This window comes from Nycticebus coucang, chromosome 2 (assembly GCF_027406575.1).
Source record: "Nycticebus coucang isolate mNycCou1 chromosome 2, mNycCou1.pri, whole genome shotgun sequence".
Lineage (NCBI taxonomy): Eukaryota > Metazoa > Chordata > Mammalia > Primates > Lorisidae > Nycticebus > Nycticebus coucang.
In genome coordinates, this window is record NC_069781.1 from 157546481 (window position 1) to 157567965 (window position 21485).

Here is a 21485-nt window from a genome sequence, read left to right on the forward strand (position 1 = left end):
TATCAATTTTATTGATCTTTTCAAAAAACCAACTTTTGGATTCATTGATCTGTTGTACAATTTTTTTGTTTTCAATTTCATTTAATTCTGCTCTGATTTTGGTTATTTCTTTTCTTCTGCTGGGTTTGGGGTTGGAGTGTTCTTCCTTCTCCAGTTGCTTGAGATGTCCCATTAAGTTATTAACTTCCTCTCTTTCCATTTTCTTGAGGAAGGCAGTGCTATAAATTTCCCTCTTAGGACTACCTTTGCTGTATCCCAGAGGTTCTGGTAATTTGTGTCTTGATTGTTGTTTTGTTCCAAAAATTTGGTGAGTTCCTTCTTAATCTCATCTGTAACTCATCTATCCTTCAGCATAAGGTTGTTTAGCTTCCATGTTTTTGTGTGGGTATGGAGGTTCCTGTTGTTATTGAGTTCAACTTTTATTCCACGATGGTCTGAGAAGATGCAAGGAATAACTTCTATTTTTTTAAATTTGCTGAGGTTAGATTTGTGGCCTAGGATGTGGTTGATTTTGGAGTATGTTCCGTGAAGTGATGAGAAGAATGTGTGTTCAGTTTTGTTGGGATGAAATGTTCTGTAGATGTCTGTTACATCCAGATATTGAATGGTTAAGTTTAAATCTGAGATTTCTTTGCTTAGCTTCTTTTTGGAGGATCTATCCAGAACTGCTAAAGGAGTGTTAAAATCTCCAAGTACTACGGAACTGGAGGTAATCAAGTTGCTCATATCTGTTAGAGTTTCTCTTACAAATTGAGGTGCATTCTGGTTGGGTGCATAAATATTAATAATTAAAATATCATCATATTGAGTATTACCTTTGATGAATATGAAGTGTCCATTCTTATCCTTCCTTATTTCAGTTGGTTTAAAGCCTATTGCGTCTGTGAATAGGATTGCAACGCCTGCTTTTTTCTGCTTTCCATTTTCCTGGAGTATAGATGACCATCCCTTCACCTTGAGTCTATATTTGTCTTTTAATGTAAGGTCAGATTCTTATATGCAGCAGATATCTGTCTTGAGTTTTTGTATCCAGTCAGCCAACCTGTGACTTTTTAGAGGACAATTTAAACCATTCACATTAATTGAGAATATTGATAAGCCTTTCGAGAGTCTGGGGGACATTTTTAATCCTTTTGCAACTGTGGGAATTGGAATTTGATCAAAATTTTTTGGGTGGGTTTACTTTTGTGGTAGAGGATTATGCTGGTCTTTGTGGAGGATAGGTCTGAGAATATCCTGGAGAGCTGGTTTAGTTATGGCAAATTTATTCAACATGTGAATGTCCTTGAAGTATTTAATTTCTCCATCATAAATGAAGCTCAGTTTAGCTGGGTACAGGATCCTGGGTTGAAAGTTAATTTGTTTTAGGAGATTAAAAGTCGATGACCATCCTCTTGTAGCTTGAAAGGTTTCAGCAGAGAGATGTGCAGTTATTCTAATATTCTTGCTCTTGTAGGTGATGGTTTTCTTTCATCTGGCTGCTTTCACAATTTTCTCCTTCATATTAACTTTAGTGAAATTGATTATGATGTGTCTGGGGGATGTCTTATTTGGGTTGAGTCGTGCTGGAGTTCTGAAACTGTCTGCTGTCTGAATTTCAGAATCTCTTGGCATGTTTTGAAAGTTCTCCTTCATAATCTCATGGAGAAGAGACTCTGTGCCTTGTGAAGCCACTTCGTCGCTTTCAGGGATCCATATAAGACGAATATTGGTTTTCTTCAAATTATCCCAGAGCTCTCTGAGAGAGTGATCTGTTTTGCCCTCCATTTCTCTTCCTCTTTGAGAGTTTGGGAGCACTAGAAAGCTTTGTCAGAAATCCTTTCTTCTGCTTGCTCCATTCTGTTACTGAGGGGGGATTCTACTGTGTTTCTCAGATCTTTGAGGGCTGCCACTTCTTGTCTCAATGTGTCAAAATCTTTGGTCATTTGGTCTTTGAATTCATTGAATTCTTGCGATATCTTTTGGGTTACTTCTTGGAATTCTAATTTGATCTTATTTGCTATCCAGATTCTGAACTTGATTTCTGACATCTCAGCTATTTGTTTGTGCATGGGATCTTGTGTTGTGTCTACCCCATTGCTCCTTGGGGGAGTTGATCTACTCTGATTATTCATATTGCCAGAGGTTTTCTGTTGATTTCACCTCATGATTGTTTTTTACCATTGCCTCTGGCCATCCTCAGAGTTGGGAAAGTGTCTCTCCAAGATTAGACCCCAGCGGGATCAGTCTATTGTTGCTGGATCTTTGTAGGGAGTGACCCTGTGTAGTTCCTCTGGGGCTGTCCCAACCAGGGAGTTCTGGTTGTGGAATTAGCTCCAGAGTGTGACACACCCGGATCCAGCAACAGGGTGGGAGGTGGTGCGCAAGGTTCTGGGAGTGCCTGGTGCTCAGTGTCTTTGGCACGGAAAGCCCAAGTCTCTAGCAGTCTCTGGCCAGGAGAAGGGCTCTGTGCAGAGGCAGGGAGGGCTCCGGAGGGCACACAGCTACCAGAGTCCCTGGCCAGATGAGCAAGCTGGTGTGGAGGCAGGGAGGGGACAGGAGGGGAGGACACAGGGTTGCACGGCTCGCACAGTTGCTGGTCAGGACATGCGGAGGCCCGGCATGCGTGGGTTGTGGGTCAAGGGTCGCAGTGCAGCTTTTATTGAGGTCTGGGTGGACCAAGCCCAGGAGTTTGAGGTTGCTATGAGCTGTGACGCCATGCCACTCTACCCAGGGCTTCAACCTGAGGCTCCAGTGTTTCAAAACCAGTCTCACTCTGCCCCCGAGGGTTAAGGCTGTAAGGCAGCTCAGTCCCCACCTTTTGGCTGCTCAGTCACTAGTTTACTAGCTCCCGCCCCATCCTTGCTCTGTGACCCTGAGGGCGGAGCTTGATGGGGCAGTTCTCTCACAGTGGTTCCCTACGGCCCACAGCTGAACACTATTAGCTCCGTCCAGCTCAGCAGCTCAGTCTAGGGCCCTAGACAATGCCCAAAGTTCTCCTCACCTCTGCTCAAGCTCTCCCCAAGGCAGTTCAACTGAGTGCCAAGTCCAAAAACACCAAGTCAGTTCACAGTTAAGTCCTTTCCAGTTTGCAGTCTCACTGCTGCTTGTTCTTACAGCTGGCGGCGGGATTAGGTCGATCGAACACACACAACCACTTGCCAGTTTTCCACTGTTTTTGTGGTCCTTTTGGGGTCCAGAAGTCCCTTGCTGACTCCCTGTATCCTCAAAGGGATGATTATGGGTAGATCCCATCAGCCAGAGATGCCTGGAGTCTTATCTCCCCAGACTCACTGTGCCCAGTTGCAGGGAAGCTGTTACTCAGCCGCCATCTTGCTCCCATCTCCACAGCTATTATTTAAATAAAAAAAAAAGTCCACTTTCTCTCAGCCTTTCTTGTCTACCTAAAGCAATCTTATCTGGGGTCCTTTTAGTAGAACATTTCCAGGGATGAAGAACCAGGATATTGAAGGGTTGCCCTATGGAACACAAGTCTTGCTTTATGTTGCTCTAAAAGTAGGATCTAGAAATAATTGTTTCTGATTGTAGTGAAGATCACAGTCTGATATTTGGAAGCACCTTCCCACATGGTTGTCTGAACAGGGAATGGGCAACTGTAGATGCTCAATTGGCTTTAATATTTGGTAAATGTGTGGAGGATTTGGAAAGCTGGTTGTATTAAATTCTCTCTACTGTATCCAACCACAGATTCTTTAGTTATCCTTATGGCTTCTCCTCATATACAGTAAAAATTCCTTTGAATTATATAGTCCTCATGGAGCAGCACACCTCTGGAAATAGTCCAGTGCAAATATTTCGTGTTTCTCCTTCAATTCTAATGCTTTCTAAACATTCCCAATTGAATTCAGGCCTAGGTCAAGTGAGCTTCTTTGCATTGCCCTACAATGCCCTCACCTCCACTACTGCCTCCTTCAATCACATCCACTTACACAGTGGTGGGCCTGGAATTCAGGCTGTACCTCACCATAGTGGGCTATATGTTGCTTTGTTTCCTGGCACCACTTTATATCACATTGGAGTCTGCTATTTTGTCTTCTTAGGGAATTTTGTGAAAATTGGCAATAAAATGGCTTCTACATCTGCTCGTGTCACTTGCCCTTCACCATGATGGAAGAAAAACACTGAGAATACCAGGAATACTTGTTATTCTACATGTTGAACTGACTGTGGATATGACTTATTACCTGAAACTGCACTATAAAGGTACTTTGTGATTCTGCTAAAATTACTTGCACTTTATGAATTTATTTATTTTTTTTAGCTTTAAAATATTTTTATTTATTTCAGATTAATATGATGGTACAAATGATTGTGTTACATTGTTTGAGTTTGTTAGGAAAAGTCCAAGTAGTTGAGCCCTTCACCTAGGGAGTATGCTGTATACCCTTTCATTGTGCCCATTAGATGAGAGCTTACCAATCCCCCTCTCTCCTCCCCTATTCTCTATCCCTTCTCTCCCCTCCTTGAATTTGATTCTGTTTTTCTTTCATGTGAGGGTGTAGTTGTTTATTTATTGGTTTCATATTAGTATTGCATGCATTGGATACTTGCTTTTCTGTTCTTGTGATCCTTTAGTAAGGAGAATGTTCTTCAACTACATCCAGATAAATGCAAAAGATGTAAAGTCTCCATTGTTTTAAGTCTCCATCTTTTCTATGGATGTATTCCATGGCATACATATACCACAGTTTATTTATTTATTTTTTTTGTAGAGACAGAGTCTCACTTTCTGGCCCTCGGTAGAGTGCCGTGGCCTCACACAGCTCACAGCAACCTCCAACTCCTGGGCTTAAGCGATTCTCTTGCCTCAGCCTCCCGAGTAGCTGGGACTACAGGCACCCGCCACAATGCCCAGCTATTTTGTTTTTTTTGGTTGCAGTTTGGCCAGGGCCGGGTTTGAACCCGCCACCCTCGGTATATGAGGCCGGCGCCTTACCGACTGAGCCACAGGTGCCGCCCTATACCACAGTTTATTAATCCATTCATAAATTGATATGGGCAATTGGGTTGATTCCACATCTTGCTGATTGTGAATGGAACTGTGATGAACATTTTAGTGCAAATATCCTTATGATAAAATGTTTTTTTATTTCCTTCTGGGTAGATACCTAGTAATGGGATTGTGGGATTAAATGGAAGGTCTACTTTTAGCTCTTTGAACTTCTGTATAGTTTTCTCCAAAAAGGCTGTGTTAGTTTGCAGTCCGACAAACAATGTATAAGTGTTCCCTTCTCTCTACATCCACGCCAGCATCTACAGCTTTGGGACTTTGATGTGGGAGCTGATACCTCAGGGTGGTTTTGATTTGCATTTCTTTGATGATTAGGGACAATGTGCATTTTTCTTTTTTCTTTCTTTCTTTATTTTATTAAATCATAGTTGTGTAAATTAATGCAATCATAGGGCACCATACACTGGTTTTATAGACCGTTTGACACATTTTCATCACACTGGTTAACATAGCCTTCCTGGAATGTTCTTAGTTATTGTGTTAAGGCATTTATATTCTACATTTACTAAGTTTCACATGCACCCTTGTAAGATGCACCGCAGATGTAATCCCACCAATCACCCTCCCTCTGCCCATTCTCCCCCCTCCCCTCTCTCTTCCCCTTCCTGATATTCTTAGGTTATAACTGGGTTATAGTTTTCATATGAAAGCCATAAATTAGTTTAATAGTAGGGCAGAGTACATTGGATACTTTTTCTTTCATTCTTGAGATTCTTTACTAAGAAGAACATGTTCCAGCTCCATCCATGTAAACACGAAAGAGGTTAAGTCTCCATCTTTCTTTCAGGCTGCGTAATATTCCATGGTGTACATATACCAATGAGCATTTTTTCATGTGGTTTTGGCCATTTTTCTGTCTTCTTGGAGAAGGTTCTGTTTAAATTTCTTGCCCACTTATAAGTGGGATTGTTTGCTCTTTTCTTAGTCTCATTCATTTATAAAGTTACCTACACTTTGAAACAGCCTCACATCATTACTTACTCCTTCCCTCCCCCACCAGTAGGATCAGAGTTTCTTTGCCTGTTGACAATGGGGGCAGGAAAAGGAACTCAGTTGACAGGGAAAGGTGTTACATGTTATTATTTTTGTCTTCTCATCATTCATATCCCCTTCTGCAAACAGTACCTTTGTTTTTTTTGGGTAGGAGTGTGGTTTGAAAGGTCAGGATAACAATCACAACACTTCATCCTCATGTCTAGCCAAGAAATTGAAAGGACTGCCTATCATAAACCTTCTTTGTTTTACACACACACACACACACACACACACACACACACACACACACAATCAGTTTTTTCTGAGGTCGCTGTGATGATAGCACTTCAAAGCCTGTGTGGTCAAGCCCAATCCTAACTCTATAGAAAAAGAAGAGAACACATAGAGAGAATTAAGACTGTAAAGTCTCTGAAACCATCTGTGACTAAGGCCTCCTTATTAGTTAGTGGGTAGAACAAAGATAAAATAAAACAGCCAAAGAGAACTTTTCTCACAGTCAGTCTTAAGCTAATTTTTTTTGAGACAGAGACTCACTATGTTGCCCTCAGTATAGTGCTTTGGCGTTACAGCTCACAGCAACCTCCAACACTTAGGCTTTTCTTGCCTCAGCCTCCCAAGTAGCTGGGACTACAGGTGCTCATCACTGCACCCACCTTTTTTTTTTTTGTCGCAGTTGTCATTGCTATTTAACAGGCCTAGGCCAGGTTTGAGCCCACTTACCTTAGTGTATGTGGCTGGCACCCTACCCACTGAGCTATGGGCACCGAGCCTCTTAAGCTCGGTTGAGCTTTCATTATAGCTGCAAGAGTGCTAGAGCATCTAAACAAGCCAGGGTGGTATCTAAGGAGAGGTTCAGGCAGATGCTCCCATGAATTATTTTTACCACAAACTCTGTGGAGTTGGACAGATCCTCCTTATGCTACTTCCAAATTTGAGCACTCTAAAATTAGCTTTGGGGATTGTTTTTGTTTTTGTTGGCTTGGCATCCATGACCCCATTCTACAATTCAGAAATCCTCTACCTTGTGAGTATAGCAGCTTTTCATTATGAAACCTGAAAATGCCAGGCACTAATTTTTCTGGTTTCTAAATCTAGATTCAGCCCATCAGTCACACCTGCCGCAGATTTGAATGATGTGTCATGATGCGAAGAAACAGGAAGCATTCAGCACTGAGTGTGGCAGTGGCAGGATCTGCATCCAGTTTCCAAAATTTGCAGGGGCAGTGGTTATAGTGGTGGCATCACAGGTGTAGTGTTGATAATTTTAGTAGTGTATTGATGGCATCATATTTTAATGAAGTTCAGCTTATCAAGTTTGCTTTTTTAAAGTTAAATCTTTCTTCCCTATTTAAATCACATTTAGCTTTTCTAAAGGCATGCTGATATTCTGTATTTTATTCTAGAGGCTTTATTTTTTCCACCCAGTTGATGTTTATGTCTTCTAAATTTTTTTTTTTATTGAAATGTAACAGTGGTACGTATTTTTGGGTACATGTGCTACTTAGCTACTTATATACAATATGTAGTGATCACATCAAGGTAATTGAGATAATCTACTACCTTAAATATCTATCTTTTCTTTGTTTTGGAAAGATTATAATTCTTCTCATACTTATTTTAAAATAGGTAATAAATTATTGATAACTATAATTTCCCTACTATACTATTGAATAGCAGAACTTCTTTCTATCTAACTGTATTTAACCAACTCTCCATCCCCTTCTTGTTCTTCCAGACTCTCCATGAGATTCATTTTTTTTCCCCTTAGTTCCCACGTATGAGTTTGTACGTGTGATATTTATCTTTCTGTGCCTGGTTTGTATCACTTAACATAATGACGTTCAAGTCCATCTGTGCCACTGTAGATGACAGGATTTTATATTTTTTAATGACTGAGTATGTCCTATTGTGTGTACACATCACATTTTCTTTATCCATTAATGAATACTTAGGTTGATTCTATGTCTTGGTTATTTTAAATAACATTGCAATTGGGAGGCGCCTATGGCTCAGTGGGTAGGGCACCAGCCCCATATTCCGAGGGTAGTGGGTTAGAACCCGGCCCCGGCCAAACTGCAACAAAAAATAGCTGGGTGTTGTGGTGGGCACCTGAAGTACCAGCTACTTGGGAGGCTGAGGCAAGAGAATCGCCTAAGCCCAGGAGTTGGAGGTTGCTGTGATGCCATGGCACTCTACCGAGGGCGATAAAGTGAGACTCGGTCTCTAAAAATAAATAAAAATAAATAAATAAATAAATAAATAACATCGCAATAAACGTGAAAGTGCAATTATCTCTTCTATATGTTGATTTACTTCTTTTTGGGGATATAGAAGCTGCTGGGGGTGTTTGGATCATATGGAAGTTCCATTCTTCCTTTTTTTTTTATTAAGTTATTTTTACATAGATCATGAATACATTTATGCCATTATGGGATTTGATGTGTTGATTATTGGTACAGATTGGAGTGCTTACATCCTACTAATCAACATAGCCTTCACCCATTTACCCAATTACAGCATTAAGACATTTGTGTTCTACACCTGATAGATCTTGTACTTGCACTTGCAATATGCTTTTGCAATATGCTCCATAGGTGTGGTTCCCCTACTAACCCTCCCTTTATTAACCCATCCCCCTCCCGTCCCCTCTCCCTTCTCTTCCCTCCCTCCCAGAGGTCCTCAAACTATGGCCTGCGGGCCACATGCAGCGGTGTGATTATATTTGTTCCCTTTTTTTTTTTTTTTTTTACTTCAAAATAAGATATGTGCAGTGTGCATAGGAATTTTTTCATAGTTTTTTTTTTTAAAACTATAGTCCAGCTCTCCAATGGTCTGAGGGACAGTGAACTGGCCCCCTGTTTAAAAAGTTTGAGGACCTCTGTGACTAGGTTATCGTTGTGTTTTATTTTTCATATGCAAGTGTGAGTGATTATAAATTGGTTTCACAGTAGTACTGAGTACATTGGATATATATTTTTTCCATTCCTGAGATACTGTACTAAGAAGAATATTTTCCAGCTCCATCCATGTAAACATAAAGGAGGTAAAGTCTCCATTTTTTTTAATGCTGCATAGTATTCCATGGTATATATATACAACAATTTATTAATCCATTCATGGGTCGATGGGCACTTGGGCTTCTTCCATGACTTGGCAATCATGAACTGAGTTTCAATGAACAATCTGGTGCAAATATCTTTATTGCCAAATGATTTTTGGTCCTTTGGATATGCACCTAGAAGAGGAATCGCAGGATCAAATGGCAGATCTACATTTAGATACCTGAATGTTCTCCAAACGTCCTTCCCAAAGGAACGTACTAGCTTGCATTCCCACCAGCAGTGCAGAAGTGTTCCCTTTTCTCCACATCCACGCCAACATCTATAGTTTTGGGATTTTGTGATGTGGGCTACTCTTTTTTTTTTTTTAATTTTTTTATTAAATCATAACTGTATACAATGATATGATTATGGGGCATCATACACTCACTTCGTAAACCATTTGACACATTTTTATCACAGTGGTTAACATAGCCTTTCCGGCGTTATCTCAGTTACTGTGCCAAAACATTTACATTCTACATTTACCAAGTTTCACAAATACCCCTGTAATATGCACCACAGGTGTGATCCCACCGATTCCCCTCCCTCTACCCACCCCCCCTTTCCCACTTCCCCCTATTGTTAAGTTGTAGCTGGGTTATAGCTTTCATGTGAGAGCCCCAAATTAGTTTCATAGTAGGGCTGTGTACATTGGGTATTTTTTCTTCCATTCTTGGGATACTTTACTAAGAAGAATATGTTCCAGCTCCATCCATGTAAACATGAAAGAGGTAAAGTCTGGATCTTTCTTTAAGGCTGCATAGTATTCCATGGTATACATATACCACAATTTATTAATCCATTCGTGGATCGATGGGCACTTGGGCTTTTTCCATGACTTAGCTATTATGAATTGGGCTGCAATAAACATTCTGGTACAAATATCTTTGTTATGTTGTGATTTTTGGTCTTCTGGGTATATGCCCAGCAGAGGAATTACAGGATTGAATGGCAGATCTATTTTTAGATCTCTGAGTGTTCTCCATATATCTTTCCAAAAGGAATGTATTAATTTGCATTCCCACCAGCAGTGCAGAAGTGTTCCCTTTTCTCCACATCCACGCCAACATCTATAGTTTTGGGATTTTGTGATGTGGGCTACTCTTACTGGAGTTTGATGGTATCTCAGAGTGTGTTTTGATTTGCATTTCTCTGATAATTAAAGATGATGAGCATTTTTTCATGTGTCTGTAGACCGTGCGCCTGTCTTCTTCAGAGAAGCTTCTGTTCATGTCTCTTGCCCACAATGAAATAGGATCACTTGTTTTTTTTCTTAGCAATAAGTTTGAGTTCTTTGTGGATTTTGGTTATTAGACTTTTGTTGGAAATATAACTTGCAAAAATCCTCTCCCATTCTGAGGGCTGTCTATTTGCTTTACTTAGTGTGTTCTTGGCAGTGCAGAAGCTTTTTAATTTGATCAGATCCCAGTAATGTATTTTTGATGTTGCTTCAATTGCCTGGAGTGTGTTCCTCATAAAGTATTCTCTCAGGCTAATTTTTTGAAGTGTTTCCCTTGCACTCTCTCTAAGAATTTTTATAGTTTCATGTTTAAGTTTAAGTCATTTAACCAGTCAGAGTCAATTTTTGTTAGAGGAGAAAGGTGTGGGTCCAGTTTCAGTCTTCTACAGGTCACCAGCCAATTCACTCAGCACCATTTGTTGAATAGAGAATCTTTACCCCAATTTATATTTTTGATAGGGTTATCAAAGATCAAATGATGATAAGTGTGTGGGTTCATCTCTTGGTCTTCAATTCTGTTCCATACATCTACCTCTCTATTTTTGTGCCAATACCATGCTGTTTTGATCACTATCGATTTATAGTATAGTCTGAAGTCTGGAAGCGTGATTCTTCCCTATTTGTTTTTATTTCATTCTTGCTTTTTGATGAGCCTAACACTGTTTTTCATAATGGCTGTACTACTGTATACTCCTAACAACCGTGTATGAGCATTTTCCTTTTCTACATCTTTGCCAACATTTATTATTTTTTGTCTTTTTGATAATAACCATTCTAACAAGTGGGAGGTGATATGTCATTGTGGTTTTAATGTGCATTTCCCTAATGATTACTAATGTTGAACATTTTTCATGAATTTATTGTTTGTAGGTCTTCTTTTGAGAAATATATGTTCTAGGCCAGACATGGTGGCTCATACCTATAATCCTAGCACTTTGGGAAGCTGAAGCAGGAGTCTCACTTGAGCCCAGGAGTTAAAGGTTGCACTGAACTCTGATGGTACCATTGAATTCCAGCCTGGGTGACAGAGTGAGGCCCCTGTCAAAAAATAAAAAGAGAGAGAGAGATAAATATATCTGTTCAGTTTCCCCACTTCTTGAAGGGTGGACTTTTTTTCACTTTTTAGGTTTCTGTTCACATGTGTTTTTATGCCCCTACTATCCAACCAGATCCTGCTCTGCCCCTGAAGTCCCTTTCTTAGCCTCTAGTTTGGCCTTCAGGGCACTTAGCATTTTGTGGGTACCTTGAGGCTTACAAAAAACAACCTATAGTTGCAAAAAGTTATTTAAAACTGATGCCAACTTAACTTTGGGTTCAAAATAATTAAATAAATACTCCAGACATTAATTCTCTTCTTTCTCTGAATTTTGACTGTAGTTTGAATTTTTGACATCATAATTGTATTATTTATATTGCCTATCTCTTTTTTTTTTTTTTGTAGAGACAGAGTTTCACTTTATCGCCCTCGGTAGAGTGCCGTGGTGTCACACAGCTCACAGCAACCTCCAACTCCTGGGCCTAGGTGATTCTCCTGCCTCAGCCTCCTGAGTAGCTGGGACTACAGGCGCCCGCCACAACGCCTGGCTATTTTTTTGTTGCAGTTTGAACCCGCCACCCTCGGTATATGGGGCCGGTGCTTGAACCCGCCACCTTCAGTATATGGGGCCGGCGCCCTGCTCACTGAGCCACAGGCACCGCCCTATGTTGCCTATCTCTTAACCAATTGTTATAGCTATTATTATTTTTAATAGTTTTTTTTAGTCTTCTTAGTAAAACGATAAGTAGTTTACATGCTACGATTACAAAATTAATGTAAAAATTATATTAGTGTCATTTTCTTTCGGCTTTCTTTAGCATTCCTTTTTAAAAAAATTCAGATTAATATGAGGGTACAGATGATTAGGTTACATTGTCTGTGTTTGTTAGATAAAGTCCAAGTTGTAGTTGAGTCCTTCACCCAGGAAGTGTGCCATATACCCTTTCATTGTGCTCATTAGATGAGAGCACACCAATCCCCCTCTCTCCTTCCCTCTTTCCCCTGACTTGAATTTAATTGTGTTTTTCCCTTATGTAGTTGTTTATATTTTAGTTTCATGAGTGTTGCATACTTTGGATACTTGCTTTACTATTCTTGTGACACTGTAGTAATAAGAATGTTCTTTAACTCCATCCATGTAAATACTAAAGTCTCCATCTTTTTCACGGCTGCACAGTATTCCATGGTATACATATAACATAGTTTATTAATCCATTCATGAGTTCATGGGCACTTGGGTTGATTCCACATCTTGGTGATTGTAAATTGAGCTGCTGGGGGGATTGTAAAATAATACAGCCTCTTGGGAAAGAAGTAGAGAGACTCCGATGTGGAGCAGTGTAAGGTGAAATGGAGGCAGAGCACTCCGCGAGCTCCTCTCCACTTTCCCATAGAGAAACCCTGACTGGCCGCTGAGGGCGAGCCACACACATGCCCTCACGCCCTCGAGGTCACTATCATATGACAAAGGCTTTGCCGAAGTTCATCTTCCTTCCTGTGTACTTTCCATTTGCCTTCCTGGAAATGCAAACAGTGGGAGGCGGAGCAAGATGGCAGCCGAGTAATAGCTTCCTTGCATCTGGGCACCGTGAGTCTGGGGAGATAGGACTCCAGGCATCTCTGGCTGGTGGGATCTGCCTATCATCACCCCTGTGAGGATACAGGCAGTCAGCAAGAGACTTCTGGACCCCAACAGGACGACTAAAACAGTGGAAAAACGGCAAGTGGTCGTGTGTGTTCAATCCATCTAAACCCGCCGGCAACTGTAAGTTCAGTAGCAGCGAGACTGCAAACCAGAAAGGCCTTACCTATGAACTGTTTTGGTGTCTTTGGACTTGGCACTCAGTTGAACTGCCTTGGGGAGAGCATGAGCAAGAGTGCGGAGAACTTTGGCCGTTGTCTAGGGCCCCAGTCTGAGCCGCTGAGCCAGACGGAGCTAATAGTGTTTGGCTGTGGGTCACAGGGAGCCATTGTGAGCGATCTTCCCTGGCAAGCTCCGCCCTCAGGGTTGCAGAGCTAGAATCGGGTGGGAGCTGGTAACCCAGCGACCAAGTAGCCGAAGGGTGGGGTCTGAGCTGACTTGCAGCCCTAACCCTCAGGGGCAGAGTGAGACCGGTTTTGGCACACTGGGTAAATGGATAGCTACTTCAGCAGTGATTCCAGCGACAAGCACTTTCCTGGGAAAGCTTCTGCTCAGCAAGTTTACAAGTTCAAATTGCCTTTTAAGTGGGCTGAAGAGAGATTTAGGGTGTCTACCTGCTGGGGTTTGAGAAATCAGCAGCCTCCAGTCGAATCAGAACTGTGATTAACATCTCATACCCCAGAAGACCACGTGTTGCCCAGACAATATTCAATAACATATACATACTGCTTTGTTTTTGGTTGTGTTTTTTTTTTGGTTTGGTTGTTTTTTTTGTTTATTTTGATGTTGTTGATGTTGTTTTGTTTTTCAATTTCAACCTTTTCTATACAGATCCTTTTTCTTTCTCAATTTTTCTAGTTTAATTATAATTTCCCATTGCTGCCTTTTTCAATAACTAGAACTTCATTTTTGCTAGTGTTTCTACTGCTACTATTTGGTTTTCCACCCAATTTTATCCCGTAAAGTTTTCTGTTTACTTGTTTTGGTTTGATTTATAGCATTTTTGTCTTTCCTCTCTACTTGGTGGAGGTGGGGTACTGTGTCTGATCAGGTTAGCAAAGAGCTGCTGACCTCAAGGGAACCACCCAACTGGGCACCCCCAGAAGGTGGGTTTTTTTTAACGTTGTATCAAAGTACCCTACTGTATACCTATATTGCTATGTCTGCCTCTTTCTGTGCCTCTCTTCTTTTTGTCAATATTCCTTTTACCCACCCCCTCTCCTTTCTCTATTTTTCTTTTGTTTTCTTATCACTCGGTCCTCCTTTCTTTTATCCCTTTTTTTCTCTTCAACCTTCTCACCCTTCTGGTCCTGTAACCCTTAGTCCACAGGCACGAGAACTTAAAGAGCAAGAGGAAGTGAAAGGAAAATTAGGGCAAGGAAACAGATAAAAGAAATCACTCATGAGGAAGAATCAGCAGAAAACTCCAGGCAACATGAAGAACCAGTCAAGAACAACCCTGCCAAGGGACCATGAGGTAGCTACTGCAGATGATTCCACCCATAAAGAAATGTTAGGAATGACAGAAAGGGAATTTAGAATACACATGTTGAAAACAATGTAAGAAATGATGGAAACAATGAAGGAAAACTGCTAATAAAATGGAAAATAACCAAAAGGAAATCCAAAAACAGAATCAAATAAGAGATGAATGATATGAAGAATATAAAAAGGATATAGCAGAGCTGAAGGAACTGAAACAGTCAATCAGGGAACTTAAAGATGCAATGGAAAGTATCAGCAACAGGTTAGACCATGCAGAAGAAAGAATTTCAGAGGTAGAAGACAAAGATCTTGAGATAGATAGTAAAAGAGGCAGAAAAGAAGAGAGAGAAAGCAGAATGTTCACTGTCAGAATTACGGGACTTTATGAAGCATTCCAACATACGAGTTATAGGAATTCCAGAAGGGGAAGAAGAATGCCCCAGAGGAATGGAAGCCATACTAGAGAATATTATAACAGAAAATTTCCCAAATATCAGCAAAGATTCTGACACACTGCTTTCAGAGGGATATTGGACCCCAGGTCGCCTCAACTCTAACTGAGCTTGTCCAAGACACATTGTGATGAACCTGTCCAAAGTCAAGACAAAAGAAAAGATTCTGCAAGCTGCCAGGAGTAAGCGCCAGTTGACCTACAGGGGCAAATCCATCAGAGTGACCGTAGACTTCTCTAATGAAGCTTTCCAAGCAAGAAGACAATGGTCATCTACCTTTAATCTACGTAAACAGAACAATTTCCAGCCCAGAATTCTGTACCCTGCTAAGCTAAGCTTCAAAATTGACGGAGAAATCAAATCATTTACGGATATACAAACATTGAGGAAATTCGCCACAACAAGACCAGCTCTACAGGAAATACTTCAACCTGTTCTGCACACTGACCACCACAATGGATCAGCAGCAAAGTAAGAACTCAGAAATTAAAGGACAGAACCAAACCTCCCCACTGATGCAAGAGATAAAACTAAGCAATGGACTCTCACAAAATAAGACAAATAGAATACTACTACACTTATCAATTATCTCAATAAATGTTAATGTCTTGAATTCCCCACTGAAGAGACATAGATTGGCTGACTGGATTGAAAAACACAAGCCATCCATTTGCTGTCTGCAAGAAACACACCTGGCTTCAAAAGACAAATTAAAGCCCCAAGTCAAGGGTTGGAAGACAATTGTTCAGGCAAATGGAATTCAGAAGGAAAGAGGAGTTGCAATCTTATTTTCAGATACATGTGAATTTAAAGCAACTAAAGTAAAAAAAAACAAAGATGGTCACTTTGTATTGGTCATGGAAAAATACAACAAGAAGACATTTCAATTCTACGCTTGATCTTAGCCAAAAGGCCGAGAAGCAATGACATTTCAATTTTAAATATTTATGCACCCAATTTAAATGCTCCCAGATTCTTGAAATAGACCTTACTCAGTCTGAGCAATATGATATCTGATAATACCATAATTACAGGGGACTTTAACACTCCTCTGACAGAGCTGGACAGATCCTCTAAACAGAAATTAAACAAAGATATAAGAGATTTAAATGAGACCATAGAACAACTGTGCTTGATAGACGCATATAGAACACTCCACACCAAAGATAAAGAATATACATTCTTCTTATCACCCCATGGAACATTCTCCAAAATTGATCATATCCTGGGACACAAAACAAATATCAACAGAATCAAAAGAATTGAAATTTTACCTTGTATCTTCTCAGACCATAAGGCACTAAAGGTGGAACTCAACTCTAACAAAAACGCTCAACCCCACACAAAGGCATGGAAATTAAACAATCTTCTGTTGAATAACAGATGGGTGCAGGAAGAAATAAAACAAGAAATCATTAACTTCCTTGAGCATAACAACAATGAAGACACAAGCTACCAAAAGCTGTGGGATACTGCAAAAGCAGTTTTGAGAGGAAAATTCATTGCTTTAGATGCCTACATTCGAAAAACAGAAAGAGAGCGCATCAACAATCTCACAAGAGATCTTATGGAATTGGAAAAAGAAGAACAATCTAAGCCTAAATTAAGTAGAAGAAAAGAAATATCCAAAATCAAATCAGAGATCAATGAAATTGAAAACAAAAGAATCATTCAGAAAATTAATGAAACAAGGAGTTGGTTTTTTGAAAAAATAAATAAAATAGATAAGCCATTGACCAGACTAATGCGGAATAGAAAAGTAAAATCTCTAGTAACCTCAATCAGAAATGATAAAGGGGAAATAACAACTGATCCCACAGAGATACAAGAGATCATCTCTGAATACTACCAGAAACTCTATGCCAAGAAATTTGACAATGTGAAAGAAATGGATCAATATTTGGAATCACACCCTCTCCCTAGACTCAGCCAGGAAGAAATAGAGCTCCTGAACAGACCAATTTCAAGCACTGAGATCAAAGAAACAATAAAAAATCTTCCAACCAAAAAATGCCCTGGTCCAGATGGCTTCACACCAGAATTCTATCAAACGTTCAAGGAAGAGCTTATTCCTGTACTGCAGAAATTATTCCAAAAAATTGAGGAAGAAGGAATCTTCCCAAAAACATTCTATGAAGCAAACATCACCCTGATTCCAAAACCAGGACAAGACCCAAAGAAAAAGGAGAATTTCAGACAGATCTCACTCATGAATATAGATGCAAAAATTCTTAACAAAATCCTAGCCAATAGATTATAGCTTATCATCAAAAAAGTCATTCATCATGATCAAGTAGGCTTCATCCCAGGGATGCAAGGCTGGTTTAACCTACGCAAGTCCATAAACGTTATCCACCATATTAACAGAGGCAAAAATAAAGATCACATGATCCTCTCAATAGATGCAGAAAAAGCATTTGATAAAATCCAGCATCCTTTTCTAATTAGAACACTGAAGAGTATAGGCATAGGTGGCACATTTCTAAAACTGATTGAAGCTATCTATGACAAACCCATAGCCAATATTTTACTGAATGGAGTAAAACTGAAAGCTTTTCCTCTTAGAACTGGAACCAGACAACGTTGTCCTCTGTCACCTTTACTATTCAACATAGTGCTGGAAGTTCTAGCCAAATACAATTAGGCAAGACAAGGACATTAAGGGGATCCAAATGGGAGCAGAGGAGGTCAAACTCTCCCTCTTTGCTGATGACATGATCTTATACTTAGAGAAGTCATCTAAAAACACAGTAATATTTCAGGATATAAAATGAATGTCCACAAGTCAGTAGCGTTTGTATACACCAGTAACAGTCAAGATGAGAAGCTAATTAAGGATACAACTCCCTTCACCATAGTTTCAAAGAAAATGAAATACCTAGGATTATACCTAACGAAGGAAGTGAAGGACTTCAATGAAGAAAACTATGAAATCCTCAGAAAGGAAATAGCAGAGGATATTAACAAATGGAAGAACAGACCATGCTCATAGATGGGAAGAATCGACATTGTTAAAATGTCTATACTTCCCAAAGCAATCTACCTATTCAATGCCATTCCTATCAAAATACCAACATCATACTTACAAGATTTGGAAAAAATGATTCTGCGTTTTGTATGGAACCGGAAAAAACCCCGTATAGCTATGGCAGTTCTTAGTAATAAAAATAAAGCTGGGGGCATCAGCATACCAGATTTTAGTGGTCAAGACAGCATTGTACTGGCACAAAAACAGAGACATAGACACTTGGAATCGAATTGGAAACCAAGAAATGAAACTAACATCTTACAACCACCTAATCTTCGATAAACCAAACAAGAACATACCTTGGGAGAAAAACTCCCTATTCAATAAATGGTGTTGGGAGAACTGGATGTCTACATGTGAAAGAGTGAAACTGGACCCACACCTTTCCCCACTCACAAAAATTGATTCAAGATGGATAAAGGACTTAAATTTAAGGCATGAAACAATAAAAATCCTCAAAGAAAGCATAGGAAAAACACTGGAAGATATTGGCCTAGGGAAAGACTTCATGAAGAAGACTGCCATGGCAACTGCAACAACAACAAAAATAAACAAATGGGACTTCATTAAACTGAAAAGCTTCTGTACAGCTAAGGAGACAATAACCAAAGCAAAGAGACAACCTACACAATGGAAATGATATTTGCATATTTTCAATCAGGCAAAAGCTTGATAACTAGGATCTATAGAGAACTCAAATTAATCCATATGAAAAAAGCCAACAATCCCATATATCAATGGGCAAGAGACATGAATAGAACTTTCTCTAAAGATGACAGACGAATGGCTAACAAACACATGAAAAAATGTTCATCATCTCTATATATTAGAGAAATGCAAATCAAAACAACCCTGAGATATCATCTAACCCCAGTGAGAATGGCCCACATCACAAAATCTCAAAACTGCAGATGCTGGCGTGGATGTGGAGAGAAGGGAACACTTTTACACTGCTGGTGGGACTGCAAACTAGTACAACCTTTCTGGAAGGAAGTATGGAGAAACCTCAAAGCACTCAAGCTAGACCTCCCATTTGATCCTGCAATCCCATTACTGGGCATCTACCCAGAAGGAAAAAAATCCTTTTATCATAAGGACACTTGTACTAGACTGTTTTTTGCAGCTCAATTTACAATCGCCAAAATGTGGAAACAGCCTAAATGCCCACCAACCCAGGAATGGATTAACAAGCTGTGGTATATGTGTACCATGGAATACTATTCAGCCATTAAAAAAAATGGAGACTTTACATCCTTCGTATTAACCTGGATGGAAGTGGAAGACATTATTCTTAGTAAAGCATCACAAGAATGGAGAAGCATGAATACTATGTACTTAATTTTGATATGAGGACAATTAATGACAATTAAGTTTATGGGGGTGGAAAGCAGAAAGAGGGATGGAAGGAGGGAGGTGGGGCCTTGGTGCATGTCACGCTTTATGGGGGCAGGACATGATTGCAAGAGGGACTTTGCCTGACCATTGCAGTCAGTGTAACCTGGCTTATTGTACCCTCAATGAATCCCCAACAATAAAAAAAAAAAGGAGTAGAGAGACTCCTCAAACAGCTAAAAATAGACTTTCCATTTGATCCTGCAATCCCATTATTAGGTATTGACCTAGAAGAAAAAAAATCATTTTACCATAAGGTTTATTGCAGCTCCATTCAACCACATTTAGCATTTCTTGTAGGACAGGTTTGATAATGATAAATTCCACCAGTTTTTTTTTGTCTGGGGAAGTCTTTAACTCTCTTTCATTTCTGAAGGAAAGATTTGCTGGATGTAGTATTCCCATTTGGCATGTTTTTTTTCCTTTCAGCTCTCTGAGTATATAATTTCACTTTCTCTTGACTTGTAAGAATTCTGAGAATTTTGCTGCCCTATGTAGTAGATCTCTCTGATACGTTATTTGCTTCTTTTCTCTATATGCTTTCAAGATTCTCCCTTTGTCTTTGACCTTTGAGAGTCTGATTATAATGTCTTGAGATATTCTTATTTGGTTTGAATCTGATTGATGACCTTTAACCTTCATATGCCTGAATATTTATAACTTTCTGTAGGTTTGGAAACTTCTCTGTTGTTATTTTTTTGACTAAGCTTTGTACCCCTTTGTCTCTTATGTCTTTGGTGAGGTCATATTACTCTGAATGTTCTTGATGCTTATGAACATGGGATTATCTGTGCATTGGGGGATTAGGTATTTATTTTAGTCTACACAGTCTGACTTTGTTTCTGCCTGTCCTTGGAGAGACTTCCAGGGATGCTAAGCATACTAATTATTGAGTTAGTGACCATTGTAGCCATCTCAGCACTAGCAGATGTTCTAAGCCCAGGCTTGCCATGAGTCTTGCCTAGACTTCAAGGATGATCTGGCTTTCTGTCTTAGATGAACCTGTGGCTTTGTGGGATCACTTTCCAAGGATCTGAGTCCAGAAGACTGTCCCAGTGGCCCAGATATTTGTGCTTCCTAGCAGGTCTCTGCACAGATTTGATGGATTCCAAACTGCAATGAGAGGAGCTGGAGTTGACATTGTGCCCCCTTGGGATCTGCGGTGGAAGGCTGGGATCTGTCTTACTGGTTCAGATGACTATACATCACCCAGAAGTTCTCTGAACAAATGGGGGTATTTCCATGACTGTACTAGGAGGAGCTGGAACTGAGGCTGGACCCCCTTAGGGTGTGCTGTGGGATGGAGGCTAGAAGCTTAGTCTCAACTCATAGGGGTCTACATTGCCCAGAAAATTTCTTCACAGACATATAAGTCTCTGAATGCAGCAGTGGATGGCCAGAGATGGGGCTGGGTCCCTTCTGTATCTGCTGGGTGACAGAGATTAGTGAGATCCTCAGGGAGGCTCAGATTCCTGGACTATGAGATATGGGTGAGTCTCCCTCTGGGTTTTGTATGACCAACTCTGAGCTGGGACATTATCTGAAGAAGGCTGGAGCTGCACTGTGGGGCAAACTTCAGGTTCACTACCAAGACCAATGTCAGGGGGCAGATGAGATTTTCCACCAAGTCACTAGCATGTGAGTTCTGGACCTCTAAGTAGATGTTTTTGGTTGCAGGTTCAAGGCCAAATAGGGGTGTAGCCGAGTCCCTTGGAGGAGTTGGCCATTTCCAGGCTTGAACTTGGGATTGACCAATAGATCAATCTACTGGCTATTAATCTGCAGTCTCAAAACGGCCCTTCTAGGTCTTGATCTCCACCAAAGTTTCACAAACCTGAATCCTCAGAATCCTGCACAGAGATTTTTGATGCTAGACAGGTACAGAATTCTTGTTGTTGGGGGATATGAACATATAACTTTCTATTCTGCCTTTTGGGTATGTTACATATAAGTAGCTTTATTATCTGAATTTTACCTTTTGAATTTAATTTTGTGACTTTCCTAGAATTAATATTGTCTATTGTATGAGGTATGGGAGGATCAAAGTTCATTTTCTCTTGTTTTCATGTGAACATCCTATTAACTCAGCTGCATGTTCAAAG